The 23,272-nt window shown below is 37.9% G+C and overlaps 1 protein-coding gene across 3 annotated transcripts in view; it reads right to left on the bottom strand.

The window, feature by feature from the left end:
- The window catches only part of SLC16A7 (solute carrier family 16 member 7), a 164,326-nt gene that overhangs the window by 58,197 nt on the left and 82,857 nt on the right, over positions 1–23,272 (bottom strand). For all 3 annotated transcript variants that reach the window (XM_080662010.1, XM_080662012.1, XM_080662011.1), the window contains one exon: positions 2,151–2,282. The gene's annotated coding sequence lies outside the window, so the exon portion shown is untranslated. The remainder of the gene's footprint in view (positions 1–2,150; positions 2,283–23,272) is intronic.

The following is a 23,272-nucleotide window of genomic DNA, read 5'->3' on the forward strand; positions in this document are numbered from 1 at the left end:
AAAAGCAATCTCAATCTGATTTCTAAGTATAAAGAAAATGGAGCTAGCATCACTTAAAACTGAAAAATTTTTTAATCCAAAATGTTTGAGTTTTTATATAACCATTTATTTAAAAAATAACTGAGGGCACTTAAAAATATTTCAGCATAGATCTGTTTTCTAAACCTATAAGATTATAAATTGTATGGTTCTAATGACCTAAGTTAATTTTAATGCAATTCCAACTTGGGTCATGTAGGAATTGCAACCATATAATTTCTAATCTTATAGGCTTAGAAAAATTTGTGAATGAAAGATTTTACATATTTTTTGTAGCAATGATATTCTCTTAGTCAAATGGATAGTACTTTGTTGATTTTTAAAAGCAAGGTACTGTCTTTTTGGATATGCCAAGGAACATAACTATTTGCTTTATGGTGTAGAACAACCAACTCTCCTGTGGAAACAATGATCACACATCATTTCATACAATTGATATTAAATTACAAACAACTTTGTTCCCTAACACCAATGTTCGTTTGGATTATGCAACTTTAATACTGAATTCACTGATTAGTTCCAATAGTTTTTGGCAAAATCTTCAGGTTTCTATACAATAAGGTCATGTCATCTGTAAACAGAGACAATTTTACTTCTTCCACTCCAATTTGGATGCCTTTGATATTTTTTTCTTGTGTAATTGGTCTGATTAGGACTTCCAGTATTTGATCACCATTTATTTGCCCTGTTCTATTAATTGATACATGCTGGTGACATGAAAAGATTTGAATGTCTTCGGTATATTTACAGTCTGCCTTTGTAATAATTTTTGCTTTCTTTGCAATAACCAAAATTATCTATATATTTAATTTGAATTTCGGCTTACAGCACAGGAGCACTGGAAATAATGTATTTTAAAAAGTATAAATACTTAAGAATGAAAGAGAAAAAGAGATGTTGCACATGTGTGTTAAATGAGCTGGAAACAGCAATCAGCCTTTGAAAGTTGTCTGAAGAATCTGAATTTACATATTAGTGAAGTTTGTTAGTATATTTTAAAGTAGTTAAATTTCTTATTGCTTGAAAATATCTTTTTTTAAAACATAGAGGGATACTAAGGAAAATACTAAAGGGCATTTATGTGGGCATCTACTTTGTTTTATTACCAGAGTGTAAAAATAATTATGAAATTTAAAGTCCTTATTCTGCAATTATCCTACTTGTATAAAGGGGGGAAAAAAACTTTCATTATTAATTCATGATTTTAAACTCTTGTAGCTTTTATTACATCTGCTATAGTAAACACTTAAAAATACAACTGGATGATTTATTTTTCAGTCATTTCAAAAGTCATAATAACATTTCTAACTAATTTTAATTCTATATTTTTAGATAATCATATCAAGTGAATAATACTGAAATTTACTAATATTCAATTATGTTATTAATATTAAAATGTACTAATGAGCTAGGTTGATGTTGAGATTTCCATTTTACAGATAGAAATCTATGCTCACAGAAAAAGCGAATTCATTGCCTGAACCCAGAGGTCACAGTTCGATTCCTGGTCAGAGCACATGCCTGCGTTGCCAGCTAGATTTCCAGTGAGGGGTGGGCAGAAGGCAGCCAATCAATAATTCTCTCTCATCATTGATGCTTCTAACTCTCTTTCCCTCTCTCTTCCTCTCTGAAATCAATAAAAATATATTTAAAAAAAGAAAAAGTGAAAACATTTTATGCTTGAGCTATTTTTTTCTCTTTGCACAATTTAGCAGTTTATCTTAGTATATGATCTTTTATTTTCTATTTCCAGCATATTTCCTTAATTGTAATTGTAACCGCATACTACAAATTACAAGTCACTATTTATATACCTCTTAACACTTCCTTATCTTCTACCTGTTTTGTTTCTTCCACATAAATTGAAATCTGATGATACCTTAACTAAATCATTGTGAAGTAAACCCAAGACCAATTAACCCTTGAAAAATCATACTTTCAAGTTTGTCACCTGTTCATTATTAACAACTCTTGAGATGAGTAATAGTCAAGGTCCAAATCATACACACTCATTGGCCTCATTTATTTTCCCATGCACAATTCTATAATATTTTATACAATGTATGGCTTTTATTTGTGGGCATAATCAAGAAAACAGAGTATAACTTTACCTGTTGACAGATTCCCACTTGAACAGACTTCCTTGGTTTATACGTGGACTTGGTAAGTCCAGTCACTGTTCCTCGAAGTGTGATATTTGAAGGCAATACAGAGGAAGAGAGGTAGAGCAGACTCCAGATTATCTAAAGAAATAGAAAACACGGGTTACATGTATAACTGAGTTCTACAAGCCTCATTGGAGCCACTAGCTATAACTCGTTCCAGTACATTGTGACCAAGGTTTAATAATGAGCAAAATTGAATATACAGGATTGGGCAACAGTAGATTTACAGTTGTGAGTATGCAAAAGACAAAGTTTATTCATGTATTATTATCTATTAATTTTGTATTATTTTCCATATGAACAACTGTAAACCATTTTTGTCTCACCTTGCACATATATATATATATATATATATATATATATATAGAGAGAGAGAGAGAGAGAGAGAGAGAGAGAGAGAGGCCCGGTGCACGAAATTCATGCACAGGGGGCGGGGTGTCCCTCAGCCCAGCCTGCACCCTCTCCAATCTGGGACTCCTTGAGGGCAATCCAACATCCCTCTCACAATCCAGGACTGCTGGCTCCCAACTGCTCGCCTACCTGCCTTCCTGATTGCCCTTAACCGCTTCTGCCTGCCAGCCTGATCACCCCCTAACCACTCCCCTGCCAGCCTGATTGATGTCAAACTGCTCCCCTGCCAGCCTGTTTTCCCCTAACTGCTCTCTCCTGCAGGCCTAGTCACCTGTAACTGACCTCCCCTGCAGGCCTGGTTGCCCCCAACTTCCCTCCCCTGCAAGCCTGGTCCCTCCCAACTGCCCTCCCTTGCTGGCCATCTTGTGGTAGCCATCTTGTGTCCACATGGGGGCAGGATCTTTGACCACATGGGGGCAGCCATCTTGTGTGTTGGAGTGATGGTCAATCTGCATATTACTCTTTTATTAGATAGGATAGAGGCCTGGTGCATGGGTGAGGGCCGGCTGGTTTGCCCTGAAGGGTGTCCCGGATCAGGGTGGGGGTTCCCTTGGGGCATGGGGTGGCCTGGGCGAGGGGCCTGTGGTGGTTTGCAGGCCGGCCATGCCCCCTGGAGACCCAAACGGAGGCTCTCGTATCTGGGGTTTATTTATCTTCTACAATTGAAACTTTGTAGCCTGGAGTGGAGCCAAACCTTCTGCTTGCTCCATGGCAGCAGCCATTTCTGTTTGGGTTTATGTATCTTCTATAATTGAAACTTTGTAGCCTTAAGCAGAGGCCTGGGCCGGCCAGGGTGTGCAGAAAGCTTGGCTTCCTCCATTGCCAGGGAAACCCAAGCCTCCCTACTGCTCTCTGCGGCGGTAGACATCTTGGTTGGGTTTATTTGCATATTTGCTCCTGATTGGCTGGTGGGCGTGGCTTGTGGGTGTAGCGGAGTGATGGTTAATTTGCATATTACTCTTTTATTAGATAGTATATACACACATGCATATATCTAGGTTTATATTTCTTTGCCAATCCATTAAAAGGACAACTAAAGTATGAACAAAATGATTAAATAGGTGCATGAGCAAAAATAGAAAATGAAGAATTAGTTTTTAAAACAATAAGCAACAATAGATTACATAGCCACCAATATGAGAAGGGAATTTATTGGCATTCATTTAGTATAATTCAGTTAAAGAAAATACCCAAAGACAATGAAAGTAAGTAGAAAATTTAAAAGAAAATTATTAGAAATACTATCAATAATACACATGACTTACAATGAGACAGACAGGGTCATGAGAAAGAAAAGTATTTTAGGAATCCTCTGATTTAGAATTCATACCTCCTAATCAAGCCTGGGCAAAGATGAACCTGCTAATCCTCCCTAATACATCAAATATCTTTATTTCATCTTAAATCCGGTGATGACTGTATAGCAGCGAGTACTTAAGAGTTTATTTGGTTTGGCCCAAACATTCCCTTGCTTAGGTTAACACTAAGAAAAAGTCAACTCTTCCTATTACATAACCAGTCGCCTGCCTTGCATCCAGGGTCACCTGACCTGAGGCGGTGAGTGAAAGCCGCCCAGCCGCCAGGTCAGATGAGGTTGGTCTGTGTTCTAGTAGCCAAGCCAATGGAAGACTGAGGGGAGGGTGAAGACTGGAAATTAGAAAATCATGGATAAAATCTGAGAGATAAAGCCAAAATTAAAGTTTTAACTTGTGCTGAGAATGATGAGCTCACCTAAACGGGTCTCCTAAGTCTGGGTCATAGCAGTGGGGACAGGCTCACATCCTTGGGAGCCTTGGTGACTTTTTTAAGCCAGGTAACTCAAGCACAGCAGCTCCATCAGAAATCTTGACAAGTCCACATTCGAAATTCTATAAAATTTTCACAGTACCTTAACCTAACTAGTGTAGACTAATGCATATCTAGAGCTTTTTCCCCTGGTAGAAATGGAAATAATGAAAGATTTTACATTCCTTTCTGTACATCGATTAATATAATATATTTTATACACATTTATGCAGATATTGTTATACAATGCATATCTTGGCCTTTAGTTTTAAAAATAAAAGATAGTATTTTAGAATTTGTGTGTTTGACTAAAAAAAAAAAAATCACAAAAAAAATAATAGAAGACCAACATATGTCTCTCTTTCTCTCTTTTTTTTTTTTTTTCCCCCATTGACCTCCCCCCGGCCTCCCCTAATTCAAGTCCTTCTAGGTAGTTAAGGGAGGGGCAGAAGTTTCTTCTGAGCTGTGACTAGGTTTGCCTTTAGCTCAAAGTAATCTGCACACCACAGAGGCACATATTGGGGTGGCTCATTCTGAACTCCCACAAAGTGTTTTTCAAAAACTTATGTGGGAGGATATGCTAACCCCCAAGAACTTTGCCTTATCTTCTAGAAATCAATCTGGGGTGATTACTTTATGAAGAAGAAGATCTAGGATAAAGAAGTAATGAAACTAGCCCTGGCTGGTGTGGCTATGTTGGTTGGAGTATCATCCCATACATTGAAAGGTTGCAGGTTGATTCCTGCTCAGGGCACATACCCAGGTTGTGGGTTTGATCCCTCGTCAGGGTGCATTTTGAAGGCAACCGGTCGATGCTTCTCTATCACATTAATGTTTCTCTCTCTCCCTTGCCCTTCCTTTCTCTCTAAAATTAATAAAAACACATCCTTGGGTTAAAATTAAGAAAAAAAAAGTAATGAAAATATCAGCGATGGTCAATAGTTATACTCTGGTATTATATTCAAGGGTCTTTCTCATTCAGTTGTACAGAATATCAGAATGTTTCTTTACATGTTTTATGAATAATTATTTCTTCAACTTACCAAATCTAAATCAGGATACATCAATTTAATAGTCTATGCCAGGGGTGTGGAACCTTTTTTCTGCCAAGGGCCATTTGGATATTTATAACATCAGTTGTGGGCCATACAAAATTATCAACTTAAAAATTAGCCTGCTGTTCTTGGTCAAACATTTAATTAACTCACCCCTAATGACTTGGCAGGGCCAGACCAAATGATTTTGCAGGCCTTATAGAGCATGCACACGTGCCAGACGTTCCCCACCCCTGGTCTGTGGCATCCAGAAGTTTATGTTTCAAAATACAGTCCAGAAGTAATGTACTTAGCAAACTAGTACCAAATTAAATCAATAGTAGTTAGGAGACTATTGGCTTCACAATAAATTTTTTAGATAGTTTAGAGATAAAGAACAAGTTATTCTTTACATCTTACCTCTAAAATGGCCTGTTTTCACCTAAAGGAATTAATATGCTCCTTTGCTCTCTGTTTCCTCTTTATTACATAAAAGGATATAGGAATGCCAAATTAATGTACAATGTTTAAGTTTAGGTGACAACTTACCCAATTTCATAACAGGAATTAAGCTGAACCAAATATTTTCTTTTCCAACACATAACTGAATTAAAATTGGAATCTAGTCCTGGAAGGTTGTTTGTTTGTTTTTAAGTGGACCATCTTTTAAATCCTACTGACTGATTCACTTTGACAACTAGACAAGAGAGGTATCAAGAGTGCCTGGCCCACAGAATGTCAGTAATACAAAACCTATTTTTAGATGTAAATTATAGCTGTAGTTAAAGGACTCTGAAAATGTTAATTATATTAAGGGTAAAACTAACTAAAGTTGTTTTTATAATGGGCAAATTAGGGAAAATAATATGAACCAGCTCAGATTTATGAAAAATTAGACATTGATATCCCATACTAAACAGGTCCCCTAATACTATGCTTTCAGAATTTTGAAAAGACAATTATAGTGGGCTGAATAGTGACTGCCAAAAAGATGTTAATGCCCTGTCCTAATCCCCAGATCTGTAATATGCTTTACATGGTCCTATACACTGAATATTTGTGTTCCCCAAAAATTCTCATGTTAATATCGAATCTCCAATATGATGGTATTAGGAGATGGAATATTTGGAAGGCAATTAGGTCATTGGAGTGCAAACTTCATGAATGGAATTAGTACCCTTATAAATGAGGTCCCCGAAAGCTCCCTGAAATACCTACAAATGTGAAAGTGGCTTTGGAACTGGGTAACAGGGAGTTTCGAGGTACATACTAGAAAAAGGTTATTGCCTGTAAATGGACTATTGAGAGCAATTCTGGTGAGAGCCCAGAAAGAAAAGCAGAGAGCTATAGAGAGAGTCTAGATCTTCTTAAAAGAATACCTGTCATCTTAAATAGAAAATGGTAGAAATACAGAACATAAAGGCCATTCTATGGCTGAAGTCTCAGATGGAAATGAGGAAAATGTTATTGGACAATGGGGGATAGACAGTCCTTGTTATAAAGTGGAAAAGAACTTGGCTGAATTATGATCATCTTCTAATGTAGAAGTTGTGATGAAATTGGGCATTTAGCTGAAGATATTTCTAAGCAAAATGTGGAAGGAGTGGCCTTGATTCCTCCTTGCTCTTTAGAGGAAGAAGTCAGAAGAGAGTGAGCACAGGGATGGTTGGTTGCAGAAGCGGAGCACTGCCCAAATCAAAGGAACTTGTTTCTTCAAGCTCTTCTGGCAGCGATTCTGACATTGAAGTTGACAAAAAGTTAAAGAGGAAAAAGCAAGTTTCTTCAGAAAAACCTATAAAGAGGCAAAAGACTGGTGATGTCAGAGGAATGACAGCATAAGGGCTCAACTTTTCTTTTCTCCTGGACATTTCAACAAGTTAACCATCTATAATTCAACAAAGAAATCCCTGCTCAATACAGATGCATACCTGAGAGACCCGCACACTGAAACATGTAAAGGTGGGCATCCGGAATTAAATGGGAAAATGAGAAGACAGAAAAGCTCAGGGCTTGGCCTGCAGGGAGAAGGAAGAAAGCCGGCAGTAGCAGGCACTTCCCTGGACAGGATGGAGGAGCAGAGAGCTGTGGGGCCAGAGGGAGCGGGGAGCCCAGCAGGGTGAGCATGGAGCAGTGAGAGAGCGAACATCCCTATGTTTCAGCATTACACACGGTGGCCAAGACATGGAAACAACCAAAGTGTCCCGCAATAGAGGACTGGATAAAGAAGATGTGGCACATATACACAACAGAATACGACTCAGCCATAAGAAAGGATGAAATAGTGCCATTTGCAACAACATGGATGGACCTTGAGAACATAATGCTAAGTGAAATAAGTCAGTCAGAAAAAGCTAAAATTAAAAAGCTATGATTTCATTCATATGTGGGATAAAAAACTAAAACTCATGAACACAAACAGCATTGTGGTGGTTGCCAGAAGGAAGGGGGTGGGGGAGAAGGTGGTCCTAATATAAGGTGACAGGAGAATATCTGACTTTGGGTGGTGGGCACATGGTGCAATATACAGATCTTGTAACATTGGAACCCACATCTGAAACCTATATGTTCGTGTTGACCAATGTCAGCCCAATTAATTTAATAAAAAATTAAAATAAAATAAGAAGCAAAATAGTGACTACTGAAGCTTCAAGAGCCCGTCATCTTCTAAGCAGTAGAGATAATGTTTCAGATGGGGAAAATGAGGTCTGTCAGCATTTTGGATTTGAAAGGAAAAGTCCTAATTGATATTAGAGAATGTTGGATGGATCCAGAAAGTGACATGAAACCAGAAGAAAAGGTATTCTTTAAATCCCAAGCAATGGAGCCAGCCGAAGGAACAGATTTCTGACATTGATGATGTGCTAGGAAAACTGTAAAATCAGAGTCATATAAAACCTGTACTGTTCTAGTGGTTTTGAACTGTCTTTTTACATTGGCTTTTCTTTTTTAATCTTTATTGTTGAAAGTATTACATATGCCCCCCCGCCAAATTTACCCCCTTCCAGCTCACTCCTACCCCCCAGCCCAAGGCTTTTGTTTTTTAAATGTTGTTTTCCAAGCTATTGTATATTTGGATTGCAGAACAATTTGTAAGAATACATTTTTTAATGTGCATTATTTAAAATGTTCAGAAGAGAGAAATAAATGAAGGCAGAACTGTTTAATCAAAAAGGAAGCAGCACTTAAATATTTGGAAAGTTCTCAGACCATCCATACTGAAAAGAATGAGGAAGTGTGGTAAAAAGAAAAACACTAAAAGAATGGACAAAACACCATTCACAAGATTAGTCATACATCTCTACAGAAGCCAGCGCTATTATAAGACAGTAGAAAAATAACCCCCAAGACAATTCAGAAATTCTTAAAGCTGCTCATCCCTCACAGGCCCAGAGTACCAGGGCCCTAAGGGCAGAGTGGTTTCAAAGGAGGGTCTGTCTGAGCATGTGGGACTTTGGCATGTGCTGCCTCACTCATTGGCTCTGATCTCTGCACTCCAGCACTGAGCCCCCTGGCTGCCCCAGGTGCAGTTCCAGTGGTCCCGAGTATAGGGTCATTGTGGTCACCCCGCTGGAGGATAAACTTCCATGATTTACAAACTCTTCCACCATCTCTGTCTGTGTGCAGAATGCAAGAGCCATGGGGGCATGGCTGTCTCCACCTAGATTTCAAAAGATGCCTGGCAGAGCTGCAGGCTTGGGAACCCATCCCGGAAGAGCCATAGATACCAGGGGCAGAGCCCAGGCAGAGGACTGCTGCAGGGGTGGGGCTCTGCAGACTGCTCCAATTAGGCTATGCCCAGGGGAGCCCTGGAGAACCAGTGGACTCCAACCCGTGAGTCCAGAAGACAGGACATCCTGTCAAAGAAGATTATACTTGACCTTACGACAATGTTGTTTGCTCTTAAAGTTTAATGTTGGGTTTGGGGCTTACTTAGGACCTGTTACCCCCTTCTTCTTTCCTATTTCTCCCTTTGGAATGAGAGTAGATATCCTCTGCCTGCCTGACCATTATACTTTGAAATATTTACAAGTTCACAGCTGGAGAGGAATTTGCCTCAGGATGAATCATACCTAAAGTCTTACCCATATTGGATTTCCATGATATTTAGATGAGATTTTGGACTTTGGAATTTTAAGCTGATGCTAGAACAAGACTGTTGGGGCTATTAGGATGAAATAAATGTATTTTGCATGAGAGAGAACTTGAACTGTAGAAGACCAGGTTGGAATGCTATAGACTAAATGTTTGTGCATAGCCCCACCCCCAATTCATATGTTGAATCTAATCTTCACTGTGAGGAGGAATTTGGAAGGTGGCTAGGTGATGAGGGTGGATCCCTCATGAATAGGCTTAGATAGGACTAGTGCCCTTATAAAAGAAGGCCATCAGGAGAGCTCCCTTACCCCTTCTGCCTTGTGAGAAGACACAAGAAGATGGCCATGTATGAACCACAAAGCTGGTTCTCACCAGGCACCGAATCTGCTAGCACCTATTTAACCTCGGACTTTCCAGCCTCCAGAAAGCCACCCAGTCAACAGTATTTTGTTATAGCAACTCCAACAGACTAAGACTAATGACAAAATGGTCTGATTAGGTTAAAAAATTGAAGAGCAGAGCTTATCCTGGATTATCCAGGTGGTCTCTAAAAGCAATCACATGTATTTTTACAAGAAAGAGGCAGATGTGGCTCAGTGGTTGAGCGTAGGCCTATGAACCAGGAGGAAACTGTTTGATTTCCAGTCAGGGCACAAGGCCGAGTTGCAGGGTCAATCCCCAGGAAGGATTGTGCAGGAGGCAACCAATCAACAATTCTCTCATCATTGATGTTTCTATCTTTCTCTCTCTCCCTCTCCCTTCCTCTCTTAAATTAATAAAAAATATTTTTTTTAAAAGAAAGAGGATACTACAACTGAAGCCTATTAAAATGAACCACCCAGTGAATTTAGAGAAGGCCACACTTGAAGATCTTTTACCAGACTAAAGACTGGGGGGAAATGTATTCTTCAACCTTGCAAGCTCTATAATATGTGGCTTGTCCCTTTTCTCTTTTCATCCCTGTGTGCAAAGATGAAAAGTTTCATTCCCTTTCCTAGTAGCTATTAAACACCCTATATAATAAAAGCCTAATATGCTAAGTGTCCGGTCATCCAGTCATTTGTTCAACCAATCAAAGTGAAACATGCTAATGATATGCTAAGGCTGCTCAACTGCTCGCTATGATGTGCACTGACCACCGGGGGCAGACGCTTCGACCAGTAGGTTAGCTTACTGCTGGGGTCTGGCCAATCAAGACTGAGCAAGATGGACTGGACACACCCTGGAGCCCTCCTGCAGTCCCTCCAGGCCCCAATTGTGCACTGGTGGGGTCCCTCAGCCTGGCCTGAACCCTCTCATAATCTGGGATCCCTCAGGGAATGCCGGAGAGCCGGTTTCGGCCTGATCCCACAGGCCAGGCCAAGGGGATCCATTGGTGCACGAATTTGTGCACCGGACCTCTAGTAACTAATAACAGACAACTCATGCTACCCATATTTTTTTCTCCAAATCTCTTGTCCCAGAACCCCAATTGCACTGTGTGCATTCTCTGGCTTTCAAGAAGATATCATAGCAAAAAGTATTATGAATTATTTTGTGCTGCCTAACACAAGTTATCATTCTTCTTACCTCCTCTAGCAGGGACCTGACCACCAGCTGCCCACCACTAAAACCATGCTATATATTTGAGTATATTGTTTTACATGCCCAATCTGAGATTTTGTTGTTCTATCCAACTGTTAGTGGGAATGCTGACTGGTGCAGCTACTGTGGAAAACAGTATGGAGTTTCCACAAAAAAATTAGGATTTACAACAGATACTTATTTCTTTTCATGCTACTTGGAAGCTATAGATCAGCTATAGCTTTGATTGGCTCTGGTGTTTTAGCAAATCTTCACACAGATTTTTATCTTTAGGGATCTAGACTAAAGGGACATGTTCTCATGTTGGAATATAAGGACTACAGGTATAGAGTCAATACATTCAAACGCATTTAAAGCTTACTCTTGGACATGGCGTGTACATCATTGGCTTGTATTTTATTGTCATACTAGAGGCCCAGCTCACGAAATCGCAAGAGGCTGAGTCATGCCGCCACCGCCGCGGGACCCATCAATGCTCCTCCTGGTGACTGGTCATTTGGACTTTATGGTGTTACGGCCACTGGCTTTTTATAATATACATAGCTTAGCTCAAAGTCAGTGGGTATGGAAGCATGAGAAGCATGGGTAGGAGACAAATGATTATGAACAAAAAATAAAAACACCAATTTCATTTCATTTATTGTGTATAGTAGAAGACACAACTAATAAGTTGATTAAGTTCCTAAGAGTTCCACAGTCCTTTCCTTCAAAGTTTTAGAATCCTGACAAATACCATTTCTCTAAATTCACTGAGTGGTTCATTTTATTTTTATATTTTTATTTTTTAAATATATTTTTATTGATTTTTTACAGAGAGGAAGGGAGAGGGATAGAGAGTTAGAAAAATCCATGAGAGAGAAACATCTATCAGCTGCCTCCTGCACACTCCCTACAGGGGATGTGCCTGCAACCAAGGTACATGCTTTTAACCAGAATCGATCCTGGGACCCTTTAATTCACAGGCTGATGCTCTATCTACTAAGCCAAACTGGTCAGGGCTGGGTGGTTCATTTTAATGGGCTTCAGCTTTAGTATCCTCTTTATAGGCTTAAGTCAGATACTAGTAAATTCTTTCAGTTTGCAAAATAGTGGGAGTATTGGTGAAGAAATGATCAATGGCGTGGTCCCAAAAGATCTAGTACACTTAACTTTTCTATAATTAAGTCTATTGAGAGAGACATGTCTCACACAGAACTGAGTTACTGTTTGCACTAACTAGAACCAAATACTTTAAAAGATATTGTTCAAAGGGTCACACTATAAAACATGCTACCAGCCTGAATATAAAGGAATAGTGACTGTTGGAAATGTAAAATGGCCAAGTGATTAGAATGACTTCAGTGTCCTGTAACTTGCTTTATGTGATGTACAGAGATATAACACTGAATAATTTAAATACATATATCACAATAAATGTCACAGTATTATAATAAAGTGTTGTAACCCGTTGAGCAAGTGACATTCACACTGGTTCTTAGTTTCCTTTTTTGTAAAAAATAAAAAAAATAAAAAATAGAATAGGATTAAGTGTTCCCTGAGGTTCCTTTTCAGCTCATATTTGATACTCTGACACCAAAATAGTCCTATTTATAAACTTAGCATGTGAAAAACATATTTCTCCCTTTCTCTGGGAAAATGCTACTGCCATTCAAAAATAACTAATGGACAGATAGACAGTATCTGAGCAAGTTTTCCAAGATTCTAAAAACTATGGGAAAAGTTCTTTTGAAAGTAACAAGTGAGGAAATTCTAATATGTAAACAGACAGGGCCATGTGCTTAATTAAATACTAGAGGCTACTAAAGGTCAAGTATTAGTTCCTTAAATGTACTTAGAATTGTATTCAATTTCCAAATCACAATTTAGTTTCCACAAAAGCTCTTGTATGACAACCTCAGAGGATGGTATACATCTGAATAGCTTTTCATTTCTCATGATTAAAATATTGAAGTATATTGTCTTGTGCTTTAAAAGAATAAGTTCCAAGGATTTTCCAATGATACTTCTGATAAGGGGTTAATCTCCAAAATATATAAAAAAAAAAAACAACTTATACAAATAAACACCAGGAAGACAAATAACCCAATTAAAAATGGGCAAAGGACCTGTCTAGGCACTTCTATGAAGAGGTACTACAGATGCCAATAGACATGAAAAAAATGCTCAACATCATTAATTATCAGAGAGATGCAAATTAAAACCACAATGAAACAGCACCTCACACCTGTCATAATAGCTACCAACAATAAATCAACAAACAACAAGTGCTGGCAAGGATGTGGAAAAATAGGATCCTACACCCACTGTTGGTGGAAATGCTGACTGGTACAGCCACTGTGGAAAAGAGTATGGAGTTTCCACAAAAAATTAAAACTGAAACTGCTTTTGACCCAGTGATTCCACTTGTGGGAATATATCCTAAGAATCTCAAAACACCAATTTGAAAGAATATATGCACACCTATGTTCACTGCAGGGTGTTTACAACAGCCAAGATCTGGAAACAGCCCAAGTGCTTATCAGTAGATGAGTGGATAAAAATGCTGTGGTACATTTACACAATGGAATACTACTCAGGTGTTAAAAAAAAAAAAAAGAAAAAGAATAAGGAAGAGGAATTTTGACCTTTTGAGACAGCATGGATGGACCTGGAGATTATTATGTTAAGTGAAATAAATCAGTCAAAGACAAATACCATATAATTTCACTTATATGTGGAATCTAATGAGCAAAATAAACTGAAGAACAAGTTAGAAATAGAGGCATGGATACATAGAATAGACTGACAGCTGTCAGAGGAAAGGGGTGTTGGGGACTAGGTAAAAGAAGGTGAAAGGATTAACTGAAATATATATATATATATATATATATATATATATATATATATATATATGTACACTAGAGGCCCGGTGCATGAAATTCATGCATGGGAGGGTGTCCCTCAGCCCAGCCTGCACCCTCTCCAATCTGGGACCTGATTCCCAACTGCTCACCTGCCTGCCTGACTGCCTGATTGCCCCTAACCGCTTCGGCCCACCAGCCTGATCACCACCTAACCACTCCCCTGCCAGCCTGATAGATGCCTAACTGCTCCCCTACAGGCCTGATTGCCCCCAACTGCCCTCCCCTGCAGGCCTGATTGCTCCCAACTGCCCTCCCCTGCAGGCCTGGTTCCCCCTAACTGCCCTCCCCTGCAGGGCTGGTCCCCCCCAACTGCCCTTCCCTGCAGGCCTGATCACCCCCAATTGCCCTCCCTTTCAGCCATGGTCCCTCCCAACTGCCTGATCACCCACAATAGTCGTCCCCTGCCAGCCATCTTGTGGTGGCCATCTTTGACCACATGGGGGTGGCCATCTTGTGTTGGAGTGATGGTCAATTTGCATATTACCTCTTTATTATATAGGATGACACATAGACACAGACAACAGTGTGCTGATAGAGGGTATGTGGAGGTGGACAAAGGGAGGTAAATGGGAACAGAAAGAGACTTTGCTTAGGGTAATGGGTGCATGATGCAGTGTGCAGATGATGTTGTGTTGAGTGATACACTTGAAACCTGCATGATTTTTTTTTTTAATATATTATATTGATATTTCACAGAGAGGAAGGGAGACGGATAGAGAGTTAGAAACATCGATGAGAGAGAAACATCGATTAGCTGCCTCCTGCACACCTCCCACTGGGGATGTGCCCGCAACCAAGGTACATGCCCTTGACCGGAATCGAACCCAGGACCCTTCAGTCCGCAGGCCGACGCTCTATCCACTGAGCCAAACCGGTTTCGGTGAAACCTGCATGATTTTGCAAACCAATGTCACCCCAATAATTCAATAAAAAATAAATAAAATATATTCCAATAAAAGTGGGACAATTAGTTCGATTTTGCAAGTAAATCACATGAAAATGTTTTTCGAAGTTAGAATGCAAACAGCACTTCACATATTATATACTCAAAATGTTTAAAAGATATTCCTCTTGTCAAACTTACAAATTTTAAGACACTGACATCAGTGGGGACTGTTAATTCCTGTCATTTCTTATAAACAATCAATGAAACCTAGCTGAAATAGGAGGTAGAGCTGAAAGTGATCACTTTCCTGACAGCTTATGACATTCTGAAGATTCATTGTGAAGATCCTCTCTAAGGAAGCCTCACTGTGAAGTTCCACAAAATTCACAATTTCCAGCCCTGTATTTAGAATTTGATGTTATTGTTCTGTAATAGTCACTGAACACTGGTCATGAAGTTAGTGCTGACTGGAAAAAAAAAAAATGAACCTGAACTTAAATACAACCTAGATTGGAGCTACATGAGCTGTTGAAAATAAATCAATCGACTGGATCCTGCTTGTCACTTCTGGAAGGTCAGCAGAAAGAAGCATCATCACACACGCAGTGAGAAGAAACTCTTATTGTTCCCTTTCCCCTTTTCTCACTGCACTGGTCAAGCCTGTGGCTCCCACAAAAGTACATGAATAAATAAACAAATACAGTCCTCTGGGAACTGATGACATACGTGTACCAAAGCAAATTAGAAGTAACAAAACTACTAGAAACCTTTCCCCATTGCACATTGCATTCATTTTTCTCCCCCTTAGCTTTTTCCTAAAGGCCGCTCTCTTTCAGGTTTGGCTGCCAACTGGGCAGAAGACATCCATAATTCCAAGCACCATCTTTAAATTAAGCATTTCATTAGTTTAACTTTGTTTCCACCTTGCCTTTTTCTCTTACACCCTGGCATCTACCAAGCATTCCAGACCAGAGATTCTCCTGCCTGACTGGGTACCATTCAGCTCCACGCCATTCACTCATGCTTGTTCCGTCTTTGCTTCAGCCTTGGATGAAAAGCTCTCACTTACTTCTTTGTCCTAATGCTTCCTTTACATTCCTTCATGCTCCACAAGAGAGCATGATGCTCTCTGACTTTTGTTTGCCCATACCAAACACCTAGCCTGACAGACAGCATGACAAGCATCTGAAATAGGAACAAGTTGCTATCCCTTCCGGCCTGCTCACTAGAATGACAACATTTCAAATCTGGGGACAACAGCAGAAAGGGGATTCCAGTGGAAAAAGATTTTAAAAACAGAAGTTAAATAAACTGTTTTCCTGAGGCTCTGTATACAGTGATGTTTTAGGATACAGAAGATCAAATTTGGTGTAGATTAGGACGGGGAACATTTTTGCCATTACAGCCTGCACCTCAGCTTTGGTCCTTGAGGATCAGTTACTTTGGGAGTGTTAAGAGACATGACCCTTTATTTACATAGGCAATGTTGTTGTTGTTTCCACTGATGGCCTTAGCAATGGTGAGAAACAGTAATGGAAAAAGTCATTTGATCTCTTTCTCTCTCTCATCTCATGTGATTCCAAGAAGTATTTAGTGGGAGACATTTTAGAGAATTCAAGCTATTGTTTTTTTAATTTTTATTCTGCTTTATGAGCAAGAGAATTATTTAGTTAGTCTGCATTTTAAAAAATAATCCTAAAGATAGGGTTAAGAAAATGGTTGAAAGGAGATAGAGGATATATCAGCAAAATAGTGAAATTCATTATAGTAATCTAGGTAAGTCCTCACAGAGTAGAAAGGAAGATTTATTATTAAAAATAATAATTATACTCTAGCCAGTTTGGCCAATAAATAAGAGCGTCGGCCTGCAGACCAAAGGGGCCCAGATTTGATTCCAGTCAAGGGCACATATCTTGGTTGCAGGCTCCTCTCCAGTTCTGCCCTTGTTGGGGCACTTGTAGGAGGCAACCAATCGATGTGTTTCTCTCACATCGATGCTTCTCACTGTCTTTCCCTATCTCTTCCACTCTCCCTAAAAATCAACAGAAAAATATCCTCAGGTGAGGATAAATAAATAAATAAGTAAATAATAAAAAATAATCTATAATAATAAAAGTATAATATGCTAATTAGACCGGACAGCTGAACGACCTTCTGGACGTCATTCCAGATGTCCTTCCAGATGAAGCCGTGGTGGCGGGGGCTGAGGCAGAGGCAATTAGAGGCCATCAGGCAGGCAGGAAGAGTGGTTAGGGGCAATCAGGCAGGCAGGCAAGCAGTTAGGGGCGATCAGGCTGGCAGGTGAGCGGTTAGGGGCAATCAGTCAGGCAGGCAGGCAAGCAAGCAGTTAGGGGTGATCAGGTAGGCAGGTGAGCAGTTAGGGGCAATCAGGCAGACAGGCAGAGGGGTTACAGGTTATCAGGAAAGGAGAGTGGTTAGGGGCAATCAGGCAGGCTGGCAAGCAGTTGGGAGCCAGTGGTCCCAGATTGCGAGAAGGATGTCCGACTGCAAGGATCGGGCCTAAACTGGCAGTTGGACATCCCCCAAGGAGTCCCAGATTGTGAAATTCATGCACCGGGCCTCTAGTAACTATAATAATTGGTTAATAAATACACAATATAAAACGGTATGTTGTGATACCAAAAACATAAAGTGTGAGGGGAGAGGGAGTAAAAGGTAGAGTTTTTATATGTGTTCAAAGTTGTTATCAGCATAAAACAGACTTATATTTATAACATGTTTTACATCATCCTCATGGAAATCACAAAGCAAAAACCTACAAAAGATACACAAAAGACAAAGAGAAGAAGATTAAAGCATATCCACAGCAAGAGAGGTAAAAGGGGAAAAGAGAGCTATAAAATAGCCAAAAGAAAAAAATAAGATGGTATCAGTAAGTCCTCACCTATCAATAATTACTCTAAATGTAAATGGATTAAATTCTCAATCAAAAGGCATAGAGTGGCTACATGGACAACAAAAAAATAAAATTAAAATGATAAAACTATGTACTGCCTATAAGAGACTCACACCAGCTTTAAGGACACACACAGGTGCAGAGGAAAGGTATGGAAAAATATTTCCATGCAAGTGGTAATCAAAAGAGATTGGAACAGCTCTATTTATATCAGTCAAAATAGACTTTAAGTAAAAAATTCTAACAAGAAACAAAGGTCATTACATAATAATAAATGAATCAATTAATCAAGAATATAACAATTTAAATACATATAATCCCCATATTGAGCACTTAACTATATATTAAGCAAATACTAACAGGTCTGTAAGGAAAAAGAGATAGCAATCTATAATAATATAAGCATAATATGCTAATTAGACCAGACTTCCTTCCAGATGACTTTCTGGATGAAGCTAGGGCTGCAAGGGAAGCCCTGGTCCCAGGGGCTGGAGGGAAGCCAATGTCAGCAGCCAGGGGAAGGAAGGCCTACTCTTGCATGAATTTCATGCATCGGGCCCCTAGTACAATAATAATAGGAGATTTTAACTTTCAACAATAGATAGTTCATCCAAACAGAAAATCAATACAAAACATTGGACTTGATATATATTTTATAACAAATAAACCAGATATATATATATATATATATATATATATATATATATATATATATACACACACACACACACACATATATATACAGAACATTTCATCAAACAGTAACAGACTGCACATTGTTCTAAAGTACACAGGGAACTTCTCCAGAAGAGATCATCTGTTATTTCATAAAACAAGTCTTAGAAAATTTAAAAAGAATGAAGTAATACCAAGTATCTTTTCCAGCCACAATGAAATGAATTTAGCAAACAATAAGAGGAGGAAAACAGGAAAAATTACAAAGTGAAAATTAAACAACACACTGCAGAAAAACCAATGAGTCAAAGAATAAATCAAAAGAGGAATCAAAATATATCTTGAAACAAAAGAAAATGAACATACAACATGCTAAAACTTATGGGAAGTAGCAAAAGTAAGTCTAAGAGGAAAATTTATAGTGATAAACACCTATGTTGAGAAAATAAAAATATCTCAAATAAATAACTTTATACCTCAAGGAACTAGAAAAAGAAGAAAAAACTAAGAACAAAGTTAGCAGAAAGAAATAAATAACAATCAGAGCAAAAATAAACAGACCAGAAAAAAAAAATTTAGAAAAGATCAATAAAACTAAATGCTGGTTTGTTTGCAAAGATACATGAAACTGACAAACTTTTGGACAGACTGAAGAAGAAAGAAAAAGAAAAGACTCAAATAAACAAAATCAGAAACAAAAGGGGAGACATTACCACTAAAACCACAGAAATACAAAGAATCTTTTGAGCCCTGTATGAAAATTTATATTTTTCAAATCTCAAAGCCTAAAAAAATTAATACATTCCTAGAAAAATATAACCTTCCAAGAACCTCAAATCATTAAAATGTAAAGGCAACCTACAGAATGGGAGGCAATATTCACAAACCATCTATCTGTCTTATAAGGGGTTAATAATCAGTCTATATAAGGAACTCAGACAACTCAAGAGCAATAAAATCTAAACAATCTAATTTAAAAATAGGCAGAAGATCTAAATAGATATTTACCTAAAGAAAGCATACAAATGATTAATCTTACCTAATAATAGATAAACATGTAAATTGACCGTACCTCCGCTACACCAACAGCCAATCAGGAGTGATATGCAAATTAACCCAACAAAGATGGTGGTTAATTTGCATACACAGGTGCCGAGTGATGGGGGGGCGGGATGCTTGCATCATCGCCATGGCGATGACGCAGGTGTTCTGCCACCCCCCCCCTCCCCCCCCGTCTCTCAGGGCTTCTGGGCAGCATGGGAAGGGAGGGCTGGAGCGGAAAGAGGCAGCTCCAGGGCCTGAGCAGAAAGGGGCTGGGCCGGAGTGGAAAGGTGGTGCCGGCAGCCAGGGAAAGGAAAGCCCATTCTAGCCGAATCTTCGTGCATCGGGCTTCTAGTAGATATATGAAAAGGAGATCAATAATCATTGGAGAAATGCAAATCATAACCACAATGAGATATCACCTCACACCTCTTAGAAGGGCTATTATTAAAAAGACAAGTGATAAAAAGTGCTGACTAGTACATGGAGAAAAGAGAACCTTGGTATACTGTTGGTAGAAATAAAATTAGAAAAGCCACTGTGGTACCTGGTGTGACTCAGTTGGTTGGGTGTTGTCCCATGCACCGGAATGTTGCCAGTTCAGGCACATGCCAGGGTTTTGGGTTCAAATACAATATCATTTTGAAGAAAATGAAATCACTGTCTTAAAGAGATATCTGCACACCACATTCACTGTAGCACTATCGACCATACCCAAGACACAGAAGCAATCTAAGTGCCCACTCACGGATGAATGGATAAAGAAAATATGTGTGTGTGAGAATATTATTGAGCCATAAACAAAAGGAAGTTCTGCCATTTATGACAACAAGGATGGGCCTTGAGGGAATTATGCTATGTGAAATAAGACAAAGACAAATACTGCCTGAGCTCACTTATATGTGGAATTTAAAAGCATCAAACTCATAGAAACAAAGAGTAGCGTGGTGGTTGCCACGGGTTGTGGGATGGGGGATTTGGGGAGATGTTGAATGAAGGTACTAACATTGAGTAATAAGATGAATACATTCTGGGGATCTAATATATACCCTAGAATGGTTACTATAGTTAACCAAACTTTATTATATATTAAAAGTTTCTAAGAGAACAGATCTTAATTGTTCTCACCACCAAAAAATTTGTAATTATATGAGGTGATGAAGGTGTTAACTACTCTTATTGGGGCAATCATTTCATATACGTATGAAATCATGTTTTTATGTAGTAAATTTACAAAATGTTGTATCTCAATAAAACTGGGAAACATAGATAGATACCCCCCACACCCACACAAAGCAATAAATTAATAAGTTTTTAAAAATGGTTACTTCTTTAGGGAGTAGGTTGAGGATGAAACAGAAGAAGAATAAAATCATTTCAAGTGATGTTTCTAGTGAATTCTTCAGTTGAATGGTAGGCTCCAGAATATGCATTATATGAATTTTCTTTCTAACTTATGCAAATGTTACTTAAAATTGGTTGTATTTATCAAATCTATATTGGTAAAGCATATAATAAATAATAATTTTCTCTTAACTACTTAATAGAAGAAAATACTGTAGGAAGGAATTTTATATTGTTCTCCCTGACTCCATTTATTGCATTTTGTTTTCTTTTTTAATGTGGTGTACTTTAATTCTTTAAAAAAATATTTTAAATTTTATAACTTTTCAAATACTCCTGAGGAGTAAGAGAAAAGTGATTTCATAGTTTTTTTATTTTTGAGAAATTACAAACTCATTTAGTGGGGGCTGTACCTAATTATTATTGTTTTTCAAGTACATTTGCTGTGCTTGACTAGATCATGGTAATAAAATAATTAGTAAATATACATACATATGTATGTATCAGTGTTCTGTTAGGTACACATTTTTTAAAAATCAGAAGCTACTTGACATAAAAAAGAAAAGAGCAAAATTATATCAGCATACTAAAAAACATTAAAATATGTTTCAATAAAGTAAAAGTAATTTAAAATTAGTTTATTCTAAATGCACATGAAATCAGTATAAAAGAAATTAATTTTTTTCACCCAATTAGTAAAAGAGCATAGTAAAAATACTAAAAAGTGAGGTAAATTGTTTATACCTAGAAGCATAATAAATCAGAAGCAAAATCTGTCAAATGTGAGTCATTGAGAACATCAATCTGTACAATGACTCTGCTGTCAAGTTCAGATTTGAGGCTTAATCATTTTAAGAACAAGAACGACATGAGTCATATTTTACCCAAGAGACACTTGGGAACACATATTCATGATGGTACCCTCATAAATTTCTTGACAATTTGCCTGAAGGTCGATTGACAATGAAATAATAGAGATTTTAAGTTTTGAACAGATTTCATGAAGGTAGGTTTAATTAATATTTAGCCTGCATTGTCATTTGGTCTCATGAATATATCCACTGGGAAATAAGAGATCATCTGCAAAACTAGCAAAACATATAATAGTCATGAACTACACTTAATAATTAAGTGCATGATGTGTAAGCACTAAATAATATCAAAATATCTGACTCTAGGTCATTTTTTCTAAAGGATTAGCTTTCCTTTTCAATGTTTTATACCGAAAGAAACTAATTCATTAATTTATAAATACATATTTTTATTAAGTCATGATGGTTAATTTGCATATTACTCTTTTATTAGATAGGATTAGCCCCACTCTCCCCACCTGATTGGATCTTTCAAATATTAACACTAGTTTTTATGTTATCTAGACTTGCATATTGGATATTGTGATATGAATTACAATCAAAGTTCTGCCAGAAGAAGCTTCCTTCATTGTATCACTTATTTCACAAATAGTTCTCACACAACTACATGGAAGGAGTTCAATGTGCTAGATTAGGAATATAATGATGGAACAAGATACAACCTATGACTTCACAGACTATAAAATTCTTTGAGAGACAACAAATCCAGGACTGGGGTGGAAAGAAAGATTATAATACTGTCTTTATAAGAAGATGGCCATGTGAAGACAGAGAAACGCAGGGGAATGCCTGGAGTTATTTGAACCATCAAACACAAAAAACGATTTGAGTGATTATTCTCAGTTCTCCCAATGGTGTTGTACAGATATTAGGCAACTCAATGCACAAGAGATAAGTTAATTCAATCCATTCTAAGACTTACGGCCTGAAGGTGTAATTTCTCACCAAACTCTTGATGAGAAAAACCGGTCTTGGTTGATAACTATTATATTAGGAAATATAATTAAGCCAGCCAGAAGAAATCATAAATACATTTTGATTACATTTTAAATGATGAGCATGATTTAATCAAGTGGGGGAAAAATACAATATATATTTTGCAAAGGTTCCTGGTAAAGCGATGCTGAGATACTTGGGAGAACTAACAATAAAGTTGATTTCCTGTTAGACAACCAATGATGCCTCAGAAAATATCACAGGAAAGTCCTATAGAGACTGAATTCATTTGAAAGAACTGAGAAACAAAATGAAACTCATAGTTTCATCTTTATAAAATGTTTCTAATATTAAATTCAGTATTATGGGTAAGAAATATAAAGGTTTTTTTTATTGTTGCCTATCCCCTCCTAGGTTACATGACACAGTTATTTACTATTTTTATGATTTTAACCTACAGTAAAAAGAAAATATATTAATTAAATATTAATATAAAATATATTATTGCTAAAAAATTAAATATACTAAGCATTACCAATGGACAAAGAAGCCTATTTTTCCTGCCAAGTTGTCTAGTCTCTAATT

This window comes from Plecotus auritus (assembly GCF_963455305.1).
Source record: "Plecotus auritus genome assembly, chromosome: 3".
Lineage (NCBI taxonomy): Eukaryota > Metazoa > Chordata > Mammalia > Chiroptera > Vespertilionidae > Plecotus > Plecotus auritus.